The sequence below is a fragment of the Taudactylus pleione genome, unplaced genomic scaffold (genome assembly GCF_031769625.1).
Source record: "Taudactylus pleione unplaced genomic scaffold, aTauple2 ptg000095l, whole genome shotgun sequence".
Taxonomy (NCBI): Eukaryota; Metazoa; Chordata; class Amphibia; order Anura; family Myobatrachidae; genus Taudactylus; species Taudactylus pleione.
In genome coordinates, this window is record NW_028284497.1 from 7,063,586 (window position 1) to 7,071,597 (window position 8,012).

Consider the following 8,012-nt stretch of genomic DNA (forward strand, 5'->3'; position numbering starts at 1 on the left):
AACCACCCTTCCGTGTTTTGGGTTCTGGGTTTTGTGTTTTGGATCTGGATTTTTTCTTAAAAAATAAAAAAAAAACGCTAAAATCACATAAATGGGCCTTTTTTTGTTCCTACGCTATTAATAACCCCAATAACATTAATTTCCACTCATTTCCACTCTATTCTGAACACCTCACACCTCACAATATTGTTTTTAGGCCAAAAGGTTGTACCGAGGAAGCTGGATGACTATGCTAAGCGACACAAGGGGGCGGCACAAACACGTGGCCCATCTAGGAGTGGCACTGCAGTGGCAGACAGGAAGCCAATCAGCGTTATGGTGCCCATTTGCATGTAGCACGAACCCGGGAGATCCGTGCTACATGCATCTGTGTGATTGGCACAGAGCAATGACAGGTCCGTGAGACCCGTCTGTGCTGCTGTGGTAAAAAAAAAAAAAAAAAACCTGTGTAAAAAAAGAAAAAAATGGCGTGCACCCCCCCAAAAAAGAGCAACCAGCCCCGGGCATTAGTAACCCAGTGCTGGGTGTGCTTAAATACAGGGGACAAACGACGTAGGGGTCCCCTGTACTTAAGCACAACCAGCACCGGGCTAGTCAGAACCAGAGCTGGTTGCCAAAATACGGGGGACAAACGACGTAGGGGTCCCCTGTATTCTGCGCAACCAGCTCTGGGCTCTGATCCGGTCCTGGTTCTGGAAATATAGGGGACAAAAAATGAGTAGGGTTCCCCTGTATGTTCCAGAACCAGCACTGGACTTTTTCTAGCGGGGGGCTGATGCCACAGCCAGGGGAGCCCTTTCACCGGGCCCCCCAGCCGCAGCATCAACCCTGACCGCTAGTCAGCCCAGGCCGAGGATCCCTGGAGAGCTGGGGACCCCCCCAATAAAGGGGTCACCCTCTCCAGGGCACCCCAGGCCCAGGCTGATAGCCCGGGGCTATCCCCGCCACCCCTGGTGGCGGTGGGTGGCGGGTTGATTGTGTGGTGTGGTGTAAATAAAGAATATCAAACATTGTCTTTACAAGTAGAACTGCAAGTCCCAGCTAGCCTGCCCCGCATGCTGGTACTTGGAGAACCACAAGTACCAGCATGCAGGGCATTAAGGGCCCACTAGTACCTGTAGTTCACCTGTAAAAAAAATGTTTAAAAAAACACAGGACACACACACCGTGACAGTATAAGTTTATTAAACATACATACACACACACACATGTACACATACTCACCTATGTAACCTGTAGCATCGGTCCACTTGTCCGGTAAAGTATCCCTAGGGGACCTGTGAAAAAAAACATACTCACCATCTCCTATGCGAGGTTCTGTCCTCTTCGTTCCAAAGTAGGCATCCCCGGACTTGGCAAAAAAAAAAAAACGAAAACGCGATCCACGAACTTAGTACCGTTCTATAGAACGGTACTTCCCGAATGAGAGCTTAGCGGCGGGGTATCACCATGGAAACCCCGCTGCTAAGCGTTCATTGGCTGAGAGAGGTCATCTCCCGTCTCTCAGCCAATGAACGGCTCCCTCCATTGTAGTCAATGGTGGGAACCGCAGGGTAAACTTTAATAACCTTGCGGCTCCCAGCATTGACTACAATGGAGGGAGCCGTTCATTGGCTGAGAGACGGGAGATGGCCTCTCTCAGCCAATGAACGCTTAGCAGTGGGGTTTCCATGGTGATACCCCGCCGCTAAGCTCTCATTCGGGAAGTACCGTTCTATAGAACGGTACTAAGTTCGTGGATCGCGTTTTCGTTTTTTTTTTTTGCCAAGTCCGGGGATGCCTACTTTGGAACGAAGAGGACAGAACCTCGCATAGGAGATGGTGAGTATGTTTTTTTTCACAGGTCCCCTATGGATACTTTACCGGACAAGTGGACCGATGCTACAGGGTTACATAGGTGAGTATGTGTACATGTGTGTGTGTGTGTGTGTGTGTGTGTGTATGTATGTTTAATAAACTTATACTGTCACGGTGTGTGTGTCCTGTGTTTTTTTTAAACATTTTTTTACAGGTGAACTACAGGTACTAGTGGGCCCTTAATGCCCTGCATGCTGGTACTTGTGGTTCTCCAAGTACCAGCATGCGGGGCAGGCTTGCTGGGACTTGCAGTTCTACTTGTAAAGACAATGTTTGATATTCTTTATTTACACCACACCACACAATCAACCCGCCACCCACCGCCACCAGGGGTGGCGGGGATAGCCCCGGGCTATCAGCCTGGGCCTGGGGTGCCCTGGAGAGGGTGACCCCTTTATTGGGGGGGTCCCCAGCTCTCCAGGGATCCCCGGCCTGGGCTGACTAGCGGTCAGGGCTGATGCTGCGGCTGGGGGGCCCGGTGAAAGGGCTCCCCTGGCTGTGGCATCAGCCCCCCGCTAGAAAAAGTCCAGTGCTGGTTCTGGAACATACAGGGGAACCCTACTCATTTTTTTCCCCTGTATTTCCAGAACCAGGACCGGATCAGAGCCCAGAGCTGGTTGCGCAGAATACGGGGGACCCCTACGTCGTTTGTCCCCCGTATTTTGGCAACCAGCTCTGGTTCTGACTAGCCCGGTGCTGGTTGTGTTTAAGTACAGGGGACCCCTATGTCGTTTGTCCCCTGTATTTAAGCACACCCAGCACTGGGTCACTAATGCCCGGGGCTGGTTGCTCTTTTTTTGGGGGGGGGGCACGCCATTTTTTTCTCTTTTTACACAGGTTTTTTTTTTTTTATTTACCACAGCAGCACAGACGGGTCTCACGGACCCGTTAGTGCTCTGTGTCAATGACACAGATGCAAGTAGCACGGATCTCCTGGTCCGTGCGTGCATCTGTGTCATTGAAATACACAGCAGCACAGACGGGTCTCACTGACCCATCTGTGCTCTGTGTCACTGTCAATCACACAGATGCATGTAGCACGGATCTCACGAGTCCGTGCTACATGCAAATGAGCACCATAATGCTGATTGGCTGAGAGCCGTGACAGACGGCTCTGTCAGCCAATCAGCACTTTGCCCATTAAAGGCAAAGGCATTTTTTTTTAAATGGCCGCTCGAGGCAAAACCTCGAGATCCGACAGCAGATCTCGAGGTTTTGCCTCGGGAGAGGGATCCGGGGCAGACAGGGAGATCCGAGCTTGGGCTCGGATCGCCCCGGATCCCCGAAGTTCGGGTGGGTTCGGTTCTCAGGGAACCGAACCCGCTCATCCCTAGTTACAGTAAGACCCCAACTGTCACATTATTCTGTGAATACCCAACATGGTGGGCACACATAATGTATTGTCTAACTGACAATCATAGGACCCCAGACCCAAATTCTGGGTGATGCCACAGGTACACCACTCATGTCTTTGGAATGTATCTAGACTTTTTATCTCTGCTTGAAAAGTCCTCTAAGTCTTATATTAGTTGCACTAGAACTGAAGACATAGAAAGATGGGACAATCACCACACTAACACTATTAAGAGCAAACATTAGCTGATAAGGAAAAATAAGTTTTGTTTTACCTGACATATGGATTGACCAAGTAAGACGAGAATACTCTGGTATTCTAAAACGACATGCATTGGGCAAAATAGAATCCCAAAAATAAGCACAACTAGAAAAAGTAGCCTGCTGATCCTTTTATGGAGTTCACTGGGAACAGAGGGAGAGTTCTTCAAGGTACAGGAGATAAGGTATCCACAGGTACAAAGATGGATCAAAGGTACATGGCTAAAGAGTATTGAGAATATCAAATCAACCAAAGCCCATTCTAGTATAACTCTGTAAGATGGAAAACATAAATTAGAATTGTCTATGGCAAGTGCCTGTTCAGTGACTGATATGGCTGCTACTGCCGACCACAGAGTGATACTGATTGATGCACACACCCTGCCTGAACAAAATGTCCGATACTTTAATGGGTGAGTCACTGCTATGTATCTCAAAACGAACATCCACATCACAAATGTTGTTGCAGCTCTTTGTGCAATCTTGGGCATGAGACTAAGAAAATGGCAGCCCAAGGTACCCACTTCCAAGCTGTCTAAAAGGTAGGCCACTCCAAATGGTAATGTCAAGCATTCCAATAGTGCAGCACAAAGGAGACTGATAACATACGTGGGCAGACCACGGAACCTCTTGACTTCTGGCCATATTGCCCACAGAACCAATACATTGAGTGTCAGCCCCAGCATAGTGTTCACGATGTACACACAGGGAAGAAAAGCATATGTATTGTGTGTGACATTGCTGCATGACAATCCATCTCCAGGTAACAATGAGTCATGTGTGTGAAAGGGGCAGCAACTTGTGTTCATGGACATCTTATCTTCAGGTGTCTGTAAGAAACAAAAATTCATGATATTTTAGCCTGCAGCATCTTAACCCAAAATATAAAAGGTTTTGTAATAAAATGCTGCTGAAACATAATGCAATATCAATTATATCAATGGTATGAATGGTGTATCATACATTTGGTTGACTACAACTCAGTGCTAAGGTGACTACATTTATTTACCAGACAATTTTCACTGTCTAGTTTATGACTGCTCCTTTATAATATGCAGTTTACCCTCATATGTGTAAAGTAGGGGTCACTTCTCCAACACTGCAGTCTTATGCTTTGGGGAGACATTTAAAGATATCAGTCATCTCCCCAGGATGACCCAATGCGCAGAGTTAGTCATAGATGGAAGGTGGGTGGATGACCTGTTGCAGCTTTCTCAGATGATACCTACAGTAGCTCTTCTACTTATAGGGTGGACGAGGAGTTTACATTATATATAAACAAGAAAACATTTTCATTCACACCTATAATCCACCTAGACCATATCTCGATCCGATCGCTGAAATAAACACTATAGCCGGCGAGGCAGCAAAAGTCCAGTGTGTTTAAATAGAGGAAGGACTCATCAGGTGACATGGGAGGAATCCAGCCCAGGTCTCAGACGCCCGGATCTCCTGGAGGCAGGTCCAGTGGGAACAGGATCAGGAGCAGGAGGATCTTGAGCCATGTACAAGTCCTGGACTGGACTTGTAACAGTACCCCCCCTTGATGCTGGGTTGAAGAACCGCTAGAACCCGGTTTAAATGGGAAGTCCTGGAAGAACGCCTTCTTCAGCCTGGGAGCGTGTAAGGCATCTTCTGCCATCCATGACCGCTCTTCAGGTCCATAATCCTTCCAGTGCACCAGAAACTGGAGGCGACCCCTAGAAACCCTGGATTCCAGGATTCTTTCAACAATTAATTATTTTTGGCCTCGAACCTCCACTGGTCCGGGTCTGGATACCCGAGGAGTCCCAAACTTGGCAGAGGTGGAAACAGCCTTGAGAAGGGAGCAGTGGAAGGAGTTGTTGATCCTGAAGGAAGCTGGCAACTGAAGTCTGAAAGTCACCGGGTTGACCTGTGTGATGATCCGAAAAGGACCAATGAACTTGGGACCGAGCTTCTTAGTGGGTTGACGAAGTCTGATGTCCCTGGTAGAAAGCCAGACGAGATCTCCTCTCTTAAAAGTTCATGGCTTTCTACATTTGTCCACAATCCTCTTGGCCCTGGCAGAGGCTTTGATCAAATTCGCATGGTCCTTACACCAAATGTGCCGTAATTTGGAGACCACAGGAGGGTCCATGGATGAAGAGAAGCTGACATCAAACAAATTAGCCCTAGGGTGTTGACCCATAACGCAGAAGAATGGTGACACCGCAGAAGCAGAACGGCAGGAAATGTTATAGGCAAATTCCGCTAAAGGCAAATGTGACACCCAGTCATTCTGGCACTTGGAGATGTGGCACCACAGATATTGCTCTAGGATCTGATTGGTTCTCGTTGTTTGCCCATTAGATTGTGGGTGATATCCAGACGACAGGCTAAGATGTATCCCAGGGCAGAACAGAAATGTTTCCAGAAAACTGCAATGAATTGTGGCCCAGATTCAGAGCCGGACGCGACAGAGCGCTCGCTCTGAATCAGGGCCATCCTTCTTGTTTTTCAGAGCGGCCTCCGGGCCGCTCGCATAGCTGTGGATGACCACCCACAGTTATAGTGAGCAGCCAGGAAGATGGTCGTGATGGTCAAGACCATCGTGACCATCGGGCTTGCAATGAGACCCTTGTGGTAGGATCTTGTTGCCGCAAGTCCTAGAGTGCTTTCGGCTCTAACAGAGCCAAAAGCACTCCCACTGACATCACTTGTGATGTCAGTGGGGTCGGCCCCAGATGGTAGGAGTTCCCATGGGAATGCCTCCATCTGGGCAGCCATGCCCCCGGCCCGCCCACCAAAGGGGGCGTGCTGTCACTCAACATCGACAGCATGCCCCCTTTGGTAGGAGACCCGGAGCGACGGTTTGCCCATCGCAATCCGGGTCTCATGCATGCGCATGACAGAGCCAGCTCCATCGTGCGCATGCGCACTGGGCCACCATCGACCTGCTTGCGAGTGCATAGCGCTTGCGAGCGGGTCTGAATCAGGCCCTGTGACCCTCGGTCAGAAACCACATCGACTGGTAACCTGTGTAATCGGAAGACTTGTTGTATGAACAAGTTTGCCAGTTCTTCAGCAGGTGGAAGCTTTGGCAGCGGAATACAATGAACCATCTTGCTGAACCTGTCCACCACCATCCAAATCATATAACAACCTGCCGAAATAGGAAGATCCACAATAAAGTCCATGGCAATGTGGGACCATGGCCTTTTGGGAACAGATAGTGGCAGCAGGAAGCCCAGTGGAGGGGTGCGAGGACAAATTCACGGGTATCGGTGGGACGGGTAGGCCATCACACGGACCAGGACAGAAATTCTGTCGTCTTGAGGATACCTGGGTGTCCAAAGGCTCGTCGGTCATGAAAGTCCAGAAGAACCTGTCGCCTGAGTCTCTCAAGTGAACACAGGAGTTGGGCACAATAGGTTCAAGATGACCCTCATCCTGCAGTACGGGGGAGAAACTCCTGGAGAGAGCATCCGCTTTAACATTTTTGGACCCAGGTCTAAAGGAGATGGTAAAGTTAAAATGAGTGAAGGATAGTGCCTAATGAGCTTGTCTGGCATTAAGTCTCTTGGTTGCCCCGATGTACACTAGATTTTTGTGATCAGTGAAGACGGAGATCTGGTGCTTAGCCCCCTCCAGCCAGTGTCTCCAATCTTCAAAGGCCCACTTGATGGCCAATAGTTCACTGTTCCCCACGTCATAGTTTCTCTCAGCCGAGGAGAATTTTCATGAGTAGAAGGCGCATGGATGGACCTTGCCATCACCAAGATCCTTCTGGGATAAAACTGCTCCTGTTCCGACCTCAGAAGCGTCTACCTCAACCAAGAAAGGGAGGTCCGGATCTGGATGATGAAGTACTGGAGCACTGATGAAAGCATTCTTAAGGTCTATAAACGAGCGTGCTGCTTTGTCCGACCAGTGAGCGGTGTCCGTGCCTTTCTTAGTGAGCTCGACGATGGGAGCCACAACGGCAGAGAAGGAGCCAATGAATCTCCTGTAATAATTGGCATAGCTGAGGAACGCTGAATGACCTTCAATTTGGTTGGCTGGACCCAGTCTAGGATGGCCTTAACCTTCTCTGGTTCCATAGCAAACCCATGGGGGGGAAATAACATACGCAAAAAATGTGACTTGTTGCAAGTGGAATTCACACTTCTCAGTCTTGGTAAACAGATGGTTCTCCCTAAGCCTCTGGAGTACCTGTTTGACGTGGTTCTGATGTTCACTCATGGATGATGAGAAGATGAGGATATCGTCAAGATATACCACAACAAACTTGCCCAGAAAATCCCAGAGGACATCGTTGATGAAATCCTGGAAGACTGCGGGAGCAATGGCCAAGCCGAACGGCATCACTAAGTACTCATAATGCCCAATGTGAGTACTGAATGCCATCTTCCACTCATCTCCAGCCTTGATCCGGACTAGGTTATAAGCTCCCCGGAGATCAATCTTCGAAAAGATGGAGGCCTGTCATAGCTGGTTGAAGAGTATGGAGATGAGGGGCAATGGGTACGAATTTTTTACCGTGATTTTGTTTAAGTCCCATTAGTCAATGCAGGGTCTCA

At 48.9% G+C, this 8,012-nt stretch overlaps 1 pseudogene; it reads right to left on the reverse strand.

The window, feature by feature from the left end:
- Positions 1 to 3,348: 3,348 nt before the first annotated feature.
- LOC148526549 (G protein-coupled receptor 4-like) lies at positions 3,349 to 6,554 on the reverse strand (annotated as a pseudogene).
- Between the last annotated feature and the right edge of the window lie 1,458 nt (positions 6,555 to 8,012).